Source organism: Xenia sp. Carnegie-2017, unplaced genomic scaffold (assembly GCF_021976095.1).
Source record: "Xenia sp. Carnegie-2017 unplaced genomic scaffold, XeniaSp_v1 HiC_scaffold_6, whole genome shotgun sequence".
Classification (NCBI taxonomy): Eukaryota; Metazoa; Cnidaria; class Anthozoa; order Malacalcyonacea; family Xeniidae; genus Xenia; species Xenia sp. Carnegie-2017.
This window is the reverse complement of record NW_025813526.1, coordinates 16,567,039-16,576,519: the sequence shown is the minus strand read 5'-3', so window position 1 is coordinate 16,576,519 and position 9,481 is coordinate 16,567,039. Positions and strand designations below refer to the sequence as shown.

The 9,481-nt window shown below is 32.4% G+C and overlaps 1 long non-coding RNA gene across 1 annotated transcript; it reads left to right on the top strand.

Moving 5' to 3' along the window:
* The first annotated feature begins 1,879 nt into the window (after nt 1-1,879).
* On the top strand, nt 1,880-6,164 carry LOC124458132. Its single transcript, XR_006953025.1, has 2 exons — nt 1,880-1,964; nt 5,828-6,164. It is a non-coding gene; the product is annotated as an uncharacterized LOC124458132 (long non-coding RNA).
* The last annotated feature ends 3,317 nt before the right edge of the window (nt 6,165-9,481 follow it).

Sequence of the window (9,481 nt, the reverse complement as noted above, 5' to 3'; positions counted from 1 at the left end):
GGTTCCTAAGTACACTTAATTAGAGAGTTTACTATACTTCACATTTCCGAAGTGATACTGGAATGTTTACAATCTATTGTCAAACCTCCTTATTGTTTAGGGAATAATTTAATTAGTAACTTGTACAAAGAAACTCCTTCCTGATTTTGCTATCAGTGCATTGGATCATTTCTTTAATATAAAATATTGTAAATCAGTGCAAATACATTGGCCACGTTTAATTAGCATGTCAAGATAACTTTGTCGACTAGGAGCCTTATCGCGTAAAGCGAATAAAACTTTTACCCGCGTATTTGTAAAAGGTTTTGAATTCTGTCAACCATCATTATGAAATTGAAGCTCTAAAAGAATTAAACTACCAGATAAAATCATAATACTTAAAGTAGCTGTTATATAATACATAATTATAAAACGACATAAAAGCTAAAAAACTATATCTTTTAAATACTTGCAATTATTTATTACTAAAAACCATTCATTAATACACACGAAGCTAATGACCGCTGCTTGATAAAATTTTAATTTGGGTGAAAAGCCTTACAAAATTATATAGAGATTATGGACAAGAAATTAAGACTTCAAACTTTGTACTATGCAAATATGTGGAAATACATCCGTGCCGATAACCACACTCATAGTGCAATTTTAATCGCTTTCAGATAAATGTTTTTCTGTATCAAATACTAAAGTGAAGGAAGTAAAATCTAAAACTAAATGTTATAAACATTTCAGTAGTTAAGACCATTTTTTTACACATTAGTGTGTTGCTAAAAAATAATTGTGTGTTGACACTTTAAGAAGAGAGTGATTTACCATTTAGTGTCATGAGAATAAAGAGCGTATTGTTTCTAATATTTAGGCTTAGCACTGTTGTTTGCGACAACAGCTGAGTTTTCTTGAAAACTAATATCGTAGATTTTTAACAAAATTGACAGCTACATCTTGCAGTCTAAACATGTCACAACTAATAACAGGTACAGATACAATATAAATAAAGTTAATTGTAGCCGTCTAACTTTCACTTTAGAATACTTTAATAAGATTCTATTTGTTTTAACCGTTTCTTTCTCAGGTTGCCGTATGGCACTGTATGGAAACCATGCTTAATGCAATTTACCAAAAAATTGGAAGTAGCCAATTTTCTATGAAAAAAATCTTGCCAATTATATTAAAGCTTTTTGTGATTCATTTTCTCAAACAGCACATGACATTCTCCCGAAAATATTTGTGAATAAATTATTATGCATGGCTTAGCATTAAGTGAACTTTCTTTTAAATGTAATAGAAGTGACTTTCTCACAAAAACATATTTGCTGCTATCTGTAAACATTGTTAGTATATATATTATGGACGGATAAAATCATTTTTTGCACAAGTCTCCCGGATAAAGAGAGACAAAATTTATCAACAATTTGAGAAAATGGGGTGAAGAGTTTTTGTTATATATTACTTGGGAAATCTGAGAACATGCTAATTGGCATCGCCTGAAGTTAACATGTTTATTTTTGACAAAAAAATTTTAAAACCTTCTCAACAAATCAAATGATTACCAACACCAATATTAAATTTAAAGTTGTAAATAATACATCAACGAAAGCGATTTGAAATAACTGTTAAACGCAACGATGTGCGTGCGTTGTATTAAAAAAAAGATGCGAATGATTTATGATATGCTTATAGTTTGATGAACACCCTGTTTGCGAAAGAGCTTTTTGATGACTAGACGTCTCCACTTATTCAATATCACAGGATATGGAACTACCAGAACAGAAGCGACACTCCTTTGTAGTTTTTGGTCACGCGCACATTTGCCGGAAGCGAGCGTTGCCATATTCTTGTGTAGCAAAGTGGAAGAATTTTACAATAAACAATATAGTGAAATTTGTATTGTCGAGTTTAAAAATGCTCTTCATGGAATGTAACTCGACAATATTTGCCACTTCTATGAATATATTAAAGACAAGGTAATATACTCTTACTTTGTTGATTCTTTTGACTTAAAAATCTAATTTTACGACACAATTCAACTGAGATTTATTTGGATTCGGTGGTTGGGTCGTAGATTTTAGTTTATCTTTACCATGATGTCCAAAGCAGTTACAAATATGTAATGACTTGTCATATATTTAAAAGAAACATTAGAAATGATTTTAACTAGGCTTCATTGTTTTGGAGATCAACTTTCGTGTTTGAACGCTTTTAATAAAGTACCAATATGACTTACAAAATAGCAAATATTAGTTCACGTACAATGAGTTTTTGGGCTAATTACTCATATTTACCCTTCAATATGATGGATTTGGCTTATGGAACAAAAACCATTAGTTTATATTTTTCTGCAAAAATGTGATACATGATTTTCAGGGTTAATGAGAATTTACACAATCCTCTTATTTTCTTGTGCTCAAGCAATTGTAACTCTAAATCCCTAGGTAATGCTTTTGTTAGAATACTTACTCATGCCCAACAAACTTAGTAAATATATACAAACATGACTAATAAAAAATAGATAACAAACTATATTAGTGAAGGATTTCATTCTTGAAATAATTACACTGCGTGTCTTCTATATGGAATTAACGAAGCGTTAGTTAGAAACTGTATTAATCCTTTATCATGCCATTATTGAAGAGAAGAAATATTGTTTGTATTGTTCGATAACAAAACACTTTGATTTAAACATGTTTATTTGTACAATACCTCCTTTAAATCACATAGAATTATATTTTTTATACATTGTATACATACAAGTAAAAAAAAATATATCCAGGGAACACATTAGACGAATTGCTAAATAACAAAACTAAACAAAAACCTATGAGTCGAAGCCATTGAGTAGGCGAGTATATAGGTTAAGATAAAATGCGGATACGGATGGCGGATGAGGGGATAAAATGCGGATGAAGAGACAAATCGCAGATGAGGTGATAAAACGCGGATGAGGAACAAAAGTCTTTTTCTTTCAGTTTTAAAAGAGTACAACTAAGCTGATATCAAAGTTATTAAAAAATGCTTTAACAACCAACATATGCAAATGCCAAAATCACTGTTTATCATCCATTTTCAGAGCTATATCCATGCCTAATTTACAAATTAGACGATTCGAAAACTTTTCAGGAATTCAAAATGTTCAGTTTTTAAATGTTGTTGTATCAGAATAACAGTCATTTGGGGGCTGAAATAGGGATGTTTCATTTTAATACAACACTTGTTGACCTGAAAATAAACATTTCTCTCCTGCTGTCAGAAACTGTGCGATCTTCTCTCTGTATTCTTGAAATAACAACGAGGTCGAAAGGTGGGTTTCCAATCATACCATTAGCCTTCAAAGTCTAACTGCATCCAAAAACAAGAGTGAACAACTGGCAGACAAACTGCAGTAGGCTTATGTTAAGGGAGTTACTACCTGGTATAGTGTTGGTTGATAGTATAGCTCAAAGGTTGTTTAGGTGTCACAAACCTTGGACTCGTAATAGGTATGGTGGTGTTGACTAGACTGTGGATTATGGATTGTTGACTAAAAACTATTGACTATGAACTATGGACTGTTGACTATTGACCATTTACGATTCACTGTTGGCTATTGACGATTGATATTGGAGTAAAAGTTATTACAATTTCAATCGTAAAGTGCTGTGCAGACTGCATGGCGTTGCAAAGGCGTTTGTCTTTTGTGTTACCTGTTAGGTTTTGTGATGTGGCAATCTGCATCACCCTTAGTATAAATTGACATGCACCAGTAAATAGAGATGTCAAAGCTAGATAACTATACGATCACATTTAATGTTCTACGTCTATTTTACAAATGGTTTAACTACTTCTATATTTACATGGTATTATACATAGGGTTAACAGGTTATATTTGTTTCTTTATGAAATATGGCTGATTTATAATGACGGAAAACTACTAGGAAGTAGGAAGTAGGAAATATGAAAAATATTGTCATGACTACACATAAGTATCTCTCAAAAATAATAATTAATTACTTACACTTGAGTTTTTTACTAATGACGGGAAAATGTGAGAGCATATCTTAACATTACTTTTACTTGACATAATTAGGATAAATAAATTTGTATCCGTCAAAAACCGCCGTTGTAAAATTTCACCGATCAAAAACGTCGTCTGATTCATTCTTCTGACATGGAAGCCCCCAAAAGGCTAAATTTTGCGTAATAAACAAAGATCTACGCCCTTGGTTTATCATAAAACTATTTTACACGCAATTAAATTTTTGTCCACAGTCTACATTTCATAGTCCAGTGCAAGTTTTAGAACATACCCAAAATCATATTTCAAAATATCGAGTCTAATTAATTAAGTTTCTTGAAGAAACAATTGTTTTATCATGACCATTAAAGACTCAGATTTCAAATGTTTTCTTTCAATTGACAACACCTTTCGAATACAGCGAAGATCTGTATATATATACACGCAGTACATTATAGTTGAATTTATGGACATATAAATGTATTTGCCAGTTATTTAACGATCCTCGAGAAAGAGAAACAGTCAAGCTTTTGAAGTTTGTTTGTGTTATAATGATGATGAACGTAGAATAAATAATTTCATAAACTTATAATATTAGTTTTACTCAAGGTGGACAGGCTGTGTTTGACACTCCAACAACACTCAACACACCGCATTTCATCCCCTCATCCGTGTTTTATCCCCTCATCCGAGTTTTGTCATCTCATCCGCATTTTATCCCTTCAACCGCGTTTTATCCCTTATCCACGTTTTATCCCTTCATCAGCGTTTCATCCCCTCATCAGCGTTTTACCCCTTCATCCGTGTTTTATCACCTCATCCGTCATTGATATCCGCATTATTTCCTAACCCGCAAGTATACTCTCAAAAAATCGCAGTCAAATTGTATTTTAAAATTAGATTATCATGTCAAAAGAGTCAACGAAGCAAGCGCATTTTACCTTTTCTTTGATATAATTAGAAAAAGTGACAAAGATTGTCCATTTAAACTCCATGAAAAGTATTCTTAATCTTGGCAGTCCAATTATCGCCGAATTGTTTGCAAGTAAAATTCTCCCACTTTACTACCCAAGAACGTGGCCGTGCTCACTTTTGGCAATTGTTGGCGTGACCAAAACTTCAAAGGTTGTCGCTTCTAGTTAGTTCCATAATCTGTGCCAAAATCTTTTATTCTTTTTTTGTTGGAGACATAATACTTTAGATAAAGTTTTAACTTTTTAAAAAATATATAATTTTCTTATGCGATTTTTTAATGTATTTTATTTTTATCTTAAATGATCAATCAGCATATACTTGTATATGTTTGGTAAATATTGGCCATAGAGTCGAACACATTTCTCTTTTCCGCATAGCATTAATAAATATTCTGTAACAATAACAAACAACATTGAAGCTTTTAACAGGCAAAGGCTTTGTACATTAAAAGTGACGAGAGCAAACATTTTAGATTTCCTTGTATTTTGGTTTCCGCTAATAGTTTAACTTAGTTTGACATTTATTATGAGTCAATGCTCGTAGTAATTTTTGATAATTTGTAAACTCACATAGATGATTTCAGATGTTATATTTATTATGTATCAAGACAAAGAGATATGAAAGAGCTTTTCGTCTTTAATTTAACACAAAAACATAATTAACAGTGACCAGAGGCGAATCAAGCTATAAAAATAAACAATGCTTCGCACTTTAACTTGAATATGATTTTATGCTAAACCTCAACGTAAATATAACGCATGAAAGACTCGTTCGAAAACACATTCTCACCTTCTTTTCTACGTTTTACTCACCAAAGCACTGTGGCCAGACTCTCACCCACATTTATTCGCCTTTTTTTAGGTTTTACTCACCAAAGTACTGTGGCCAGACTCTCACACACATTTATTCGCCTTTTTTAACGTTTTACTCACCAATGCACTGTGGCTATACTCACACAGTGGGAAAAACAAGACCAAATACAAGTACGTTGCTTCAAGTTGAACTTATTATTCGATCAAACAAAATGAAATTTATGTTTGCGATGGCTGTTAATTCTATCAATTCCTTTAAATCTTGATGTATTAAGTTTTCATTATTGTCAACATAAACAAAAGACAGGATTATGCCATTCAATACAAGCGTATAAGAAACGAATTTAGAGAATTACATTGTTTATACTCTTTTGCTTCCGATACAATAAAAAGTTTCAATTTTTAGTAATATTTCTGCATCCAATAACCACACAAGTCAACGGCGAGTTTGTAAAATTACAAAAACTTAGGGAGAGGACTAAAGTTTTTTTCGCAAACTCTACCGCAAATAATAGCGTATATATGTGGTTGTCAAAATCCGGAGGGGAAAAAATTTTTCTTTTGGCGAGCCTGCGTCTTTCCGCTGACGTTCATAGCCAATTGCTACTCAACAGTGCAGTGACGTCTTTTGCTGAAACTGCAGCTCGATTGCAGGCTCGCTAAAATGAGAAAATTACTGATAAAACGCGCAAAATTTCGTATTTCTTTGCTGAATATCTTGCCTTCTAGTTGTTTTTAAGTGTCGTGAATCTGAACAAGTCTTCCTTCTCAATATACCATATTTATTCATTTGAGCGCCACAGGTTTTAAGGGCTTTGCCGTTTCAGGCATGGCACCTATGTCAGTTTGTTTATCTTTTGCTAGTTCCTGTTTAATTTCTAATTAAGAATAAGTAAAGGACTCAAAAACTACAGAGCCTCTAGGACATTTTGCTGTTACTATATGGTTAATTTGACCCCATCTGTCGTAAACTAGCGCCTGTATTCCAAAAGCTTACTCGATTTCACTTACTTTTCTTTTGTGCAATTTCTCTGTTACACTTATTGTGTTCAATAAGACCTTAAAGGAACAAAAAGCCTGGACCCGTTTCTCAAAAACATGGTAATAAGGGCGAATTTTGGGTAAAAAAACTTCAACTTTGAGAAATATTCGCTCCCTTCTTAATCTGGATTTCTATTACGGCGTATAACAACGACAACTTTTTTTGAATACATGGATAAATCTTGGTTAAAATGTCCAAAACAGAAGTGAGAAGTTTGCATGTCCCTACGATTTTAGTGAACTGGAAATATGTCATAATTAAGAAGAAACATATCTATTTTTTTGAGTTACTTTTGGTGTGATTGATTCTGGGTGTCTTATAAGTTATAACGAAAAGATATTTTAATAAATGTACTGAGAACTTATAAGGGAAATATCTTGTACTAGAAGAGCAAAAAAAATCAAAACGCTGTGATCATTTGGCTGGTTAAAACTTTCTGATTAGAGGAAAAATATTAGAAACTGAGTTGATTGTGAATTATTTGGTTTAATCTTGGATCTATCATTGAAAAGAACTACAATACTTTCCCACTGTAAATATGATATATGTTAAAGAAGAATGTACTATTTTCTAAAAATGCTAAACCCCTTGCACTACTCTTCCCTTGTGCCTATATAAATTACAGCTCCCCGCACTAATTTTTTCTAGTTTCAAACAAAATTGAGACATATTTGAGTTTTGCATCATGCCTTTGAATTTTTCCTTTGTCTCTTGGTAAAAATATCAGTGAAAGACTTCCAAATCAAGTTTATCTAAAATAGTACTTTCTTTATACAAGAAAGTAAACGTATTTAGAAAGTTCCTTGTTAAAGTCAGACGTTGCTTCTTTTACTAGATTGTTTATCCTTATATTTTAAATAATTTCTACTATTTCTTTATAAGATACAAAAAAGTTCTTTGCCATCTATAGTTGCTTCTACATGCAAGTTCATTGTAACTAGTGCATCCTATGTGAATATTGGCTCATGTGGAATTGAAAAAAGAATGGACTTTGTCCGATGAAGGAGTATTCAATTTTTCATGCATATTATCATAAATTTTTCCTGATAAAATTTTCAAGTAAAGTACAAATAGGATTGGATGAACATAACCTACATTACAACTTAGTAGTTAAAATATTCTAAAAATATATACCATCACAACTCAAATATTAACTTAAAAAGAAAATAAGAACACTTTAAATGATAAGGAAAACTACGTTGCTTACCAGTGTCATGAAATGTTTCTTTTTCTGGCAGTACTTAGCCCTCCGTATAACACCCAAGTTTGCATAATGTTTTATAGATAAAATTTTAAAAAAGTGTTCGTGCTTGGAAGAATAGCATTGAGATTTTATAAAATCTCATTCGTGGTTATCAAATGCGGGTGGGCAAAATATATTTCTTGATCCCGCGTCTTTCCGCTGACTTAGACAATCAAATTCTGCCATATTTTTGACCACAGGATATGCGCTAATAATTTATAGTAATTTGATTGACATGTTCCTTCCAGATTTAATAAAACTCAATAGCGTGAGCGTGAGCTTTTGCAGTGATCATCAAAACTTAGTAGATTTTATGTCTACACTCTACCATACAAAAAAGTACAAGGTGGCTCTTTTAACAATGCGATTCTCACTTCGGGAAACATCTGTTTCGTTTTCTTACTCTGTTTTCACCTGGTGTATTGTCGCAGTTAATATCAGAACAAAAATGCGCGCACACTAGGTTAGATTTTCTACATGAATATCGCATGTTTGAACACCCAGTCTTAAATTGACAGTCAATGCGAAATTAAGAGTCTGGAGATAAAGGACGTGTCATCCATAGGGTATCAATGTCCCCTTTTGAAAGCTGCTAACCGTTACCATTTGGGGAGGAAACAGTCATTTGGGGTAAAAGAAACTGACACCACATAACCCCTGCTATATTACGCTTTCAATTTGTCTAAGAAGGCTGTCGCATGTTGGTGGCATAACTTCACCTGAACATTTTACACCCTTAAACAATGTGTATTGGTATTCAACGACATTCTTGGATGTATAGTTACAATATAATAGACACGTGAACTTGTTTAAATCGTTTACAATCGTATTAATTCCATTTGACGCATACATCATTAAACACTATAAGCTTAATTGAGTGATTTTTATCATATATAGCAAGTAACTACGTCAGAAACTGATCTTACTGTTGCACAAAGCAATAGTCAATATGCGATTTTGATTCTGCGGAAATGGAAATTTTAAAAATTCACAAGATAATGCTCTTCCACGTTATTCTAATTTTGCTTATTAACTTGCACCAAAAAGCGTTCACAAGATTATTCAGCATCGAAATCTCGAAGGAAATACCTTTTTGAAGATTAAAAAAACTGAAATTATGACTTAGTTGATACAGAATATAACACGAATGATAAGTAGAATGAGTAATGGAAAGTGCTGGTTCTCTTCTTTCCACTTTCAATGACCCACAGTTTTTGAGTAGTTCACCATTGAAATATCAATAATTTGATGTCTTTCGCAATCGATTAACGCAATTTTGGTAACGTAATTTCAGGGATACTTGATGTTGAATACGACATAAGATTCAGGTTCTGCAGTTTTAAAATAATTTTTTAATGAATTTTCGCTAAAATCCGCTATTCAGGCAAGCTTCAACCAAAAAGCTACGGATGACTTTA